Consider the following 10,729-nt stretch of genomic DNA (forward strand, 5'->3'; position numbering starts at 1 on the left):
GACCATCTCTGATTCCCATGGTTAGCTAGATTACTTCGATGGAGATTTCTCAAATTAAAACACATGATTTTATAACCATACGTTAAGTAATAATATAAACCCGAATCTTAACACTTGAGTAAATCGACTCCTGTAGCACATATACTTTATTTTCCCCTCACTTTATAATGCATCTGCTCCCAATGCAGAGAGAGGGGAACTCTTTCCTCCCATTTCCAATGATCTGCGGCAGCAGACAGCTGCCCAGTGTCGCCTCCACTGTCTCCAAAACTCCCTGCTTCTGTCCAAACAGCATGACTCTGTCAGCATTCGACTGGACACCTTGAAATGACCTGTGACACTCCCCTGCTCCTGTCCCACCACATCCATCAGCTGCAGGGGCTGTCGGTTTGAGCTTGTCCAACAGCCATTCTTTCCTTCCTAATTGCCACTGCTGGCCCCTCTTCTCCTGGCCCTAATCACAGCAAGTTTCCTGTCTCTCACACATGTTTCCGGGCCGTTCTTCATTTCCACTTTTCTCCATCCAATCAAACAGAAATGTAGCCAAATTAAACATTTCTTATTCCTCTTTGCTTGATTAATGCAAAGTTTTAAACTACCTATGTGTGGTGTAAAGAGTCAGCAATCATACACTCGGGAGCCTCTAATGATGACTGTATTAGAGAAAGTCCGAAGATTTCTGCTGTCGTCAGATGTCATCAGTCTTCTAGGGCCTGTCCGATGTCCAAACCTAGGGACCTATGATTCCCAGAACACATCATCTGCAATAAAGTTAGCCCATTCTTTTGTGGTTACTTTTTCAAAAATATTTTATTTAATTGTAAATTTCATACATTTATTTTGCTTGTATTCATCCCATACTCCTCCCCTTAACTCTTTCCAAATCCACTTTTACCTCCGTGTCCCCCCAACTTCATGTCTTCTTTAAAAAAAAAAATGTGTGTGTGCATGCGTGTTTTCAGAAGATGTTGTTTTCATAAAGTACGAGTTAACTTGTGCCTTACTTTTCTGAAAATTGTTTGGAAAGTGTAGAATTGAAAGTGGACCAGCTTGATGGCTCTTTGAAATCCTAACATACCACTCTGATAATGGGGGTGTTCAAGACCGGGACTTTAGATCGAGAACATTGAAAGAGAAATACTAGAAGCAGTCATTTCTAGATCTTACAATGTTTATATCTTTTGGCACAGACATTTTTTATATATTATAATTTTGTTGACTTAGTTTTATCACAGCTAGTTAAGAGCATATTCTAATATTACCACTTGGCAAATAAACCAGAAATCTATAATGGGTCACCCTGACTGAATTGGGTCATTTGCATATATTGTCTGCAATTCATTTTCAATATCCTGAATTACTGCAAAGACTCCATAAATATGGCGCTTATAAGTTCATAACTGAGAAAACATTCAGCTTTGACCCACCAACTACAACAACTTCAGCACCTTTTTCTGAGAGGATTGCCCAGCATGAACTGTCTTGAAAGGGAGAGACAACCTATCCCTTCATGTGGATTGTAGCCTTGTCCTCAGGCCCAGCTTATTAAGGCCATCAATTGTGGCTTCAGTTAGATCTTTGCTCCTAAGTGTAGCTAGAGTTTTCCTGCCTGGACCACAGTCAGGACAAATCTCTGTCACCCTCCAGTCCCGCAGCTGCTCAGACCCAACCAAGTAAACACAGAGACTTATATTGCTCATAAACTGTATGGGTGTGGCAGGCTTCTTGCTAACTGTTCTTATAGCTTAAATTAATCCACTTCTATAAATCTATACCTTGCCACGTGGCTCATGGCTTACTGGTGTCTTCACATGCTACTTGTCATGGCAGCGGCTGGCAGTGACTCCTTCCGCCTTCCTGTTCTTTCTTTTCTCCTCTCTGTTAGCCCTGCCTATACTTCCTGCCTGGCCACTGGCCAATCAGTGTTTTATTCATTGACCAATCAGAGCAACAGATTTGACATACAGACCATCCCACAGCACCTAGTCTTCTCTATAAGCTGCTTTTAGCCTTGGACCAACCTCCCTGCTTCACCAAATTGCTGCTATAGTTTCACATATTGCAGGTATCCCAAACTTTGGCTGTTGTGTTCCATCACTTTGGGCTATGATTACCCTGAGCAAATCACTATGGCACTAGAAGGTGTTAAGACAACACTGATACAGTTACCCTCAGTGGGGTTCACTCCTGGAAGGAAAAGAGGAAGGGTCAAGCCCACGAAATGGCATGGAGATGCATACTGATGGGACCTCCTGGTTTATGACTACAGTTCACTCCATGGTTGTGTATCAACCACTTATACCATTATTCTGGACACATGTTCTCAAAATTCCACCAACAATGTGAAGCCTCTCCACCAAACAATCCAAATTCTCACAGTTATCGAATCCACCTGAGTCTAGAATTACTGAATGCTACGTGACTAACATTTCCCCCTGCTACCCTACAAACTATCCCTAAAGCGAAGTTTCTCAGACTTTTGGTAGACTGCCTTAGAAAGGTGTGCCCACCCCTACCCCCACCCCCGTTTCTTCTCTTTTTCCTGCTGTTATCACCAGCCTGTGTATGTTATTTAGCTAACCTCAACTAGGAACAAGCTGTTACCACCTCCCTCCACTCCTGCCTTGTGGCTTCCTATTGCTTCCAAGATATGGGATTCCATAAAAGCCTTTCTTGGAGCCCATAGATGTCTACTCATGAGACTGTTAGTCTTGGCTGTTGCCTTAATTGGATCTGGGATCAACCAAGAGACATGCCTCTGGATGGGTCTGCAAGAGTGTTTCCTGGAAGGATTAACTAAGGCGAGGAGACCCTCCCTAAAGTAGGCAGAACCTTCTGGTGCAGCTGAGACATAGAGGTCTGTTTTTCACCTGTCCACTTCTAACTGTTGAATCCATCTACCCTGCCGCTGCTGCCGGAACCACTGCTGTTAACACTGTTTATGCTGCTGCTGCTGCTGCTGCTGCTGCTGCTGCTGCCATCCTCTGCCAAGATCAGAACCCAGTTTCTTTGGATTTTCAGTGTGGACTGAAGACCAGGGACACTGCAGGAATCCTCCAGCTCAACTGCACTGGACTGGAACTGTTTAGACACTCAGTCTTGTATACTGAAAGTCTCCTGGGTTCTCAGCCTCTCAGTATGCAGATAGCTGTTGTGGGACTATGTGGCCTGTACTGTGTTAGCCAGTGGTTCTCAATCTTCCCAATGCTGCGACCCTTTAATACGTTTCCTCATGTTGTGGTGACCCGCCCCCTACAACCAAGCATAAAATAATTTCATTACTACTTCATAACTGTAACTTTGCTACCATTATGAATTGTAACGTAAATATCTGATATACAGGGTATCTGATATTCGACCCCTGTGGGAGTCGCCACCCACAGGTCGTTAACCACTGGGGTAGGCTAATGGAACAAATATTCTTTTATGATTTATACTTCATCATTTTTTTCCTCTAGGGAATCCTGACTCACACAACCCAGAAAGGCAAAAGGATAAAGCTTCTGAGGGCAGATTTCAGACTGTTTGGAGACTGGAGCTGATTCAAACGTTTCCTACTCTGCCCAATGCCGCTATTCCCACCTGTGTATTCTCCGAGGACATCCGTTAGAATGGCTTCTCAGTAGACAGTCCTGTGAGGTAAGCGTTTTCCACACTGATCAGCCAGCTCAGCCATGTTTACTGGCTTGCCATCCTTCCTTGATAGACTCCTCCTGTCTCTCAATCTGGCTCCTGTGCTTATTAACACATTTTAATAGAGCCGGAAAGGAATGGCTAGCATGCTAGTATTTCAATTCCTTTTTTCTGAGGAACAGTGGGCCAGGATAATATGTAATAAATCCCTGACAGTTCCATTAAGAAAAGTCAGCAGAGAACTGGACAAATGAAACAACTCCCATGTTGGAAAAGAAACCAACAAGAAACAGAGAAGCCAGCGGGACATGGCACATATCATATTCTGCTGGCCAAGGAGTCCCTTGGTCAAGCTCAGAAGGCTGTTAGTTATGCATATGAATGAACTTCCCTTGTGTGTTGTCTTCTCTGGAGTAGACCTGGGAAAGGATGTAATTTCTGGAGTCTGACCACTTGAGTAGCCCACTTCCTAAGAATGTGACTCCTGCATCCTTGGGATTATCTTAGAGTCTAAAAAATGCAGCAGGCTCTTTCCCCATGGGTTATTTTGGCAGTGCAGATAGATCACTTACAAATTTAGTATCCTGCAGGCCTATTTTCTTTGGGTCTATGTGCTTACAGTTAATTCCATAGTCTGGTACTTAAGCCAACTCTGTCAATTCACAGCTTCATGATCCTAGGCAATGTAGTCTCCTAGAAGCACATCTGTGTGCTCTGCTCACCTCACCCTTGCTTACTCAAGGCAGCCATAGTGTCCTGTGCCTTGAAGCAACTCGAGAAAAACGCCTTTATGGATGTATACCCTCCCTGGTAGAGCATCCCTCCTATTATCTTCTCTGGATCAGTGTCTTCACACTGGCACTCGTGTCTTTGGTAGCCAAGAGCACTCAGCAGGAGTGGCTTGGAAGAAGGTCGATCCCATTTTTATTGTCCTCTTAACCTGCCCCTCACCCCCCCACACACACACTCTGTCATTTTTCTTGCCAACCATGACCTGAGGTAGACAGAATGGCATTTCTGTGCTACAAGGATTCCAGATTAGATCAGTGGACTGACTCCCTGGCTCTAGTTCTCCCTAACTCCTCTCTTTCTTGTATATTTCATATCATAATCCATAAGGCAATCTGCCAGCTTGAACTTAAAAGTATATTCCACACTGTAAGACATCTTGCCCCACTGGGCACCAGCCTTACATGTCCCCGTGAATCCACAACCAACTCCTCTGTAGATCTAAATTGAATGATGTCATTCGTGTGCTTCTGGCTCTCCGGTGTGGTCTAAGGAGAGAGATCAGCTTGTAAAACTCTTGCCACAAAAGCATGAAGACCCAAGCTCAGATCCCTAACACTCTCACCAAAAAGTTGAGCATGGATGCATAACTGTGTCACCAGCACTGGGTGGGGTCCGTGTGGAGAGACAAGCAGATCCCTGGAGGCCATTGGCTAATCAGCCTAGGCAAACTGATAAACTTCAGTTTCAGTGAGAGAACCTGTGTCAAAATACAAAGTCAAGAGCAATTGCTCAAGATACTGAACCCAAACCACTGGCCACCACACACACCTTCACACCATATTAAAGTACCCACATATAAATATGTATGCACCCACATGAATAAATACAACTACACACACACACACACACACACACACACACACACACACACACACACATCCCTAAACAAGACCAAGACCTCTCTAGTATCCCATCACAATTTAAACTGACTCTAATATCTGCTACTACCTCATTTTAAATTTCTCCATGTATTCTGTCCCTTCTCCACTGGTCATACACCAGCACCTCATTGAATGTCTGCCACACTGTCTGCCTAGCCTGAGATGCTTTGAAATAGCAGCTGAGTTCCTGTCTCAGGGAATTTACACCTGATGAGATGCAAGTTTCCCCCAGATATACCACAGTGCCATTTTCTCTGCTCTCAGCCTACTCTGTGTTTAATGACTTGTTGCAGACTAGCTGTTTAAGTGATTTGTTTTCTAGTAGCATCAGTAAATGGGTCGTCACATGAAGTCCCATGTAGGCAGGGCTCTGTCTTTGCTTCCCTAGATGAAGGCTATGCTCAGCAGAGTAGGCACTGAATAAGTACTCTGACAGGCATTCAGCACTAACCCTATCTGTCTCTGCACATCCTCTGCCCGGTGGATGGGAGACCCTTCTCGGCCCTCTAATGTACAGCTTCAAATTCTAACCAGGCATCAAAAAGCAGAACCTGAATACATGCAAGCCTTCCATCTACAAAACAAAGGTTGTCAGCTTCTTTCTCTGGAATGAGGCCCAGGCTAGGTCCCTCTCAAAACATATTCATCAGCAAATCTCCCATTGAAATGTGGATTAGTAGTACCATTACCAAATGATGGTTCCAAATAAAAAGCTGTTGCCATGCTTCAGGATGAAAACAATAGAAAACCAGAGCCAAACTAGCTTGAACAGAAAAAAAAATTTATTTATGGAAGCTTTACTTAAAAATTAAATACAATAAAGAGCTAATGGTACTTTGAATGTAATTGGCCCCCATAAACTCATAGGGAGTGGTACTATTAGAAAGTGTGGCTTTGCATGACGGGTAAGGTGACCTGCTAACATCCCATGCAACCCAAGTGAGAAGCTCATTTTTTAATAAAAGGGGGACCTGCAGGGCCCTAGCCCCCGTTTTGGGTAACTGTTGCCTTGCTTGTGGACCTTGATCTTGACATCCTCCCAATGCTAATTCCCTGCCAGGTTCCACCCTCCTGAATGCTTAAGGGAAGTCCCTTGTCTGTGTATCCTGAATAATGGGCTTTAACAGCTTAGATGCAAGATTGTAAAACATCAGTAGTGAACTTCTGCCCTCCAGGGTCCTCCCATTGTGCTGTAAGCCTGTAATTAAGACCTCCTACCCCCTTCAAGAAATGACATTCGACATTTAAAATTATATATATATATATATATATATATATATATATATATATATATATAATTGAATGAATACTGTGAATGTAATCTATGAATACCACAAATGTGATTAATATCATGAGTGTAATTTAAAAAAGAGAGAAAGAAAGAAAGAAAGAAAGAAAGAAAGAAAGAAAGAAAGAAAGGAAGGAAGGAAGGAAGGAAGGAAGGAAGGAAGAAAGAAAGAAAGAAAGAAAGAAAGAAAGAAAGAAAGAAAGAAAGAAAGAAAGAAAGAAAGAAAGAAAGAAAGAAAAATAAAAAAAAGAAAGTGTGGCTTTGCTGGAGCAGATATGGCCTTTTTGGAGAAGTGTGTCACTGTGGGGTTGGGCTTTTGAGGTCTCCTATGCTCAAACTACACCTAGTGACACAGACCACTTCCTGTTGCCTGCTGGTCCAGATGTAAGAACTCTCAGCTCCTTCTCCGGCACTGTATCTGCCTGCATGCTGCTTTGCTTCCTTCCATAATGATAATAGAATGAACCTTTGAAACTGTAAGCAAGCCACCCCATTAAATGTTCTCCTTTATAAGAGTTGCTATGGTCATGGAGTCTCTTCACAGCAATAGAAACCCTAAGACAGAAATAGGTACCAGGAGTGGGGTATTGCTGTGATAGGCCTAACCATGTATTTATTTGGAGGAATTTGGACTTTGGTACTATAGATTAGGAAAGCAGTAGAATTCTTTAAGCATTGCTGAATGGACCATACTAATAGGAACATGGGAGATTTGAAATGTAGGGGCCTGGATCCAGAGGTTTCATAGGAGAAGAATATTAATAGGTGGCTTAGAGATTGCTCTTGTGATATTCTGGTGAAGAATGAGGATATTTTTTGCACTTGTCCAAAGAGTCTGCCTGGGGCTAAAGTGAAGAGTTTTGGATTAATTCCATTGGCAGAGGAAATTTCAAAACAGCCTAGTATAGGCTTTGTTGTGTGGTTATTAGTGTTAATTCTAATGAAGATTTATACTGAAAAGGAGCAAGATGAGAAGGGAAAAAGACAAAATGTAAAATTTAAGGAAAGAAGGAGCACTAGGAAGTGGAATGGAGCTAAGTCCTATGTTCAAGGAGATTTTTAAAAAAGTAAGAAATGGATTAAAGGGAGTGATGACCTCAGGGCAAGATCCTACCCAGCTAAGTTTCCAATTTGTGAACAGAAATTAAAGAAAAGCTTAGAGTCCAGTGTGGTGGTACACATCCTTGATCCCAGCAATTTTGAAGGCAGAGGCTGGAGGATCTTTGAGTTTGAGGCCCACAAGTTCCAGAATGGCCAAGCTTAGGCAGTGAAAGAAACCATCAAAAACAGAAAATTGGTGATGATGTAATTGAAGGAGGGGGCCATGTTCTATCTCTGGTAAGCAGCAGAACTTGAAAGCTTCAACCACATGGTTCTGGCTTTAAGGATAGAAGAACGGAATTTATGGAATTTGCCTCAGTGACTATGGAAAGCCACTGAGGACAGGCATGTGTCAGGGGTGTCCCTGAATGGAGGCCTAGAGAGGTGGAGACCTCAAGATGTTGGAGATTCCAGAGCTGGAGGGTACCTGCCAGGGAGAGCTGCTAACAGGGAGTGGAAACCAGCCAAGAGAAAGAAGTGTGCTGCAGTCCACAAAGCTGAAAGGAGTTGGTGATCTGAAGAGTATTTTGATATCAGAGATGCAGAGTTTGGAGTTTGCCCAGCTGGTTTTCAGTCTTGTTTTGGTCCAATATTTCCTCACTATGCTCCCTTCCCTATATTTTGGAATTGTAATGTATATCTTGTGCCGTATGCTGGAAGTATGTAGTCTACTTTTTTATTTTAATTTTACAGGGGATTACAGTTCAGAGAGTGCATGAATCTCAAAAGAGACTTTGAACTTTTGAGTTTTAAACACTGTGGAGACTGTGGTAGACTATGGGGACTTTTGAAGTTGGACTAAATGCATTTTCATTATAAACTGATACAAGTTTATGTGGGTCAGAGGATGGAATGTGATAGTTTGAGTGTAATTGAGCCCCATAAGCTCATAGGGAGTGGCACTATTAAGAAGTGTGGCTTTGTTGGAGTAGGTATGGCCTTGTTGGAGAAAGTGTGACACTGTGGGGGTGGAAGCTTTTGAGGTCTTTTATGCACAAGCTATACCCAGTGACACAGATCACTTCCTGTTGCCTGTGGATCAAAATTTTTAGAACTCTCAGCTCCTTCTCCAGCACCATATCTGCCTGCATGTTGCCTTGCTTCCCACCATAATGACCATGGACTAAACTTCTGAAACTGTAAGTGAGCCCCAATTAGTTTTCCTTTATAAATGGTCATGGTGTCTCTTCACAGCAATAGAAACCCTAACTAAGACAGGGCTGGAGAGATAGCTTATCATATAAGCGAGCTTACTGGTCTTGCAGAAGATGGCCAATACTCATAAATGGTGGCACACAACCACTATCAAATGTGTATTCAAATACAAAGCCAATGTTTGAAACCTGGAGCTTATGCAGGGACACTTGGCTCAGTCTGGGGGGAAGGGACTAGACCTGCCTGGACTGAGTCTACCAGGCTGATCGCAGTCCTCGGGGGAGGATTTGCTCTGGAGGAGGTGGGAATGGGGGGTAGGGTAGGGGTAAGGGGAGGGGCTGGGAGGGGGGAGAATAGGGGAACCCATGGCTGATATGTAGAACTGAATGGTATTGTAAAATAAAATAAATAAAATTAAAAAAAAAAACAAAGCCAAGTGAGAAAAAAAATCAAACCCCGTAGCTAAATTAAAGATTGTAAAGTGAGGTCTCAGTTTTGAATGGGACTTATAAACCATCACCACCATCCTCATGAGGCAGAGGGAACCCAACAGAAGAGGAGACAGAACAACTTTGATGGCAGGGGTGCTGTGAATTATTGTCCTCTGGGCATGATGTGACTGTCGCACACATGAACACAAGAATACATAAGCTGCTGTGGTCACCTGCACAAGACTCACCCAAAATCAAGAGTTAAAAGGTCCAGTATAGAGGGGGATCTCCCAATGCCCCATCCTTAGTGCGGAGGCAATGGCAGATGATGGCTCTTAGGGAGGAGTCTCTTCTTTTGGGGGAGGAGTACTGGTAGGTTGTTCCTACCAGCGGATGATCCTAAACACTTGCTTATGGGCAGCACTAATTGGGTTGAGTTAGGGAGTGACCCAGGCAGAGCCTGAGGGAGGGAGTAGGAAATGAATATGACCAGCATATATTGTATACACATATGAACTTTCAAACAATAGTAAAATGGAATAGAAAGTACAATTCTGGACATACGGCGTGTCCACAAGGAACAAGAAAGGTACCCATGGATTTTGGGCTCCTGTCTTGACAGGATAAAGAATAGAGGAGGAGGCACAGCTTGCTTTCTTAGAGTGCTTTGGCTCCATTCTCTCACCTTCCTGTGTCTCCAGAATTTAAATGAGTGTCTCTGTCACCAGCAGTTTTACTCCAGTTGTGAGAAAAATCCTTCTAGCCACATGATGAAGCCTTAATTTCCAAATTCAAAGACTAACCATTGTTGTTTTGTTTTGTTTTGTTTTAAAACAGAAAATCCCTGTGCCTTGAATTTTGAGGTTTTCCAGAAGGGTCAGTATATAGGCTTGAGAAAGCTAATGAGCTCTCTGTGGGCCACTGATTCTCCACATCTGTCACCAGGCCATGTTCAAAGACAACTATAGTTAACTGCTTCTTTAAACTGAGAAGACCCAACTTATAATTTAGACAGCAACAGCCATCTAGAAAGAACTGTTCTGTTCAGCTGTTTGTGCCCATCCTCTGAATTTACAGTCACCTGTCACTGGGCAAGTTCAAAGAAGAATGTACCTCTGAACAAGAGTCTGCTGTGTCCACTCCAGCCCGAGGGGTTTGAATAAAACAATGGCAAGATCAAACCACTCTCTGGTGTGATATCAATCAAATTAGCATTCATTTTCCATAATAATTAATGAAACAATTTCTGTTTTTTATTTTATTTTATTCTAAATGATGTTATAAGAGAAAGAACTAGAGAAGTGATATTTGACCAGTTAAATGTAAAATAACAACTACTGATACAACTTAATGGTCATCAGAGCAGAAGTTGCTTTTCTATGGTATTTGGAGGAAAGAAATAAGATGGCAGGAATCTCTGGAAAGCTCTTAGGCATAAAGACACATGT

At 42.8% G+C, this 10,729-nt stretch overlaps 1 long non-coding RNA gene across 1 annotated transcript; it reads left to right on the top strand.

Moving 5' to 3' along the window:
* The first annotated feature begins 3,458 nt into the window (after positions 1-3,458).
* On the top strand, positions 3,459-10,465 carry LOC143267736 (uncharacterized). The gene is made up of 2 exons (XR_013043167.1): positions 3,459-3,639; positions 10,119-10,465. It is a non-coding gene; the product is annotated as an uncharacterized LOC143267736 (long non-coding RNA).
* Positions 10,466-10,729: the final 264 nt, after the last annotated feature.

Source organism: Peromyscus maniculatus, chromosome 11 (genome assembly GCF_049852395.1).
Source record: "Peromyscus maniculatus bairdii isolate BWxNUB_F1_BW_parent chromosome 11, HU_Pman_BW_mat_3.1, whole genome shotgun sequence".
NCBI lineage: Eukaryota > Metazoa > Chordata > Mammalia > Rodentia > Cricetidae > Peromyscus > Peromyscus maniculatus.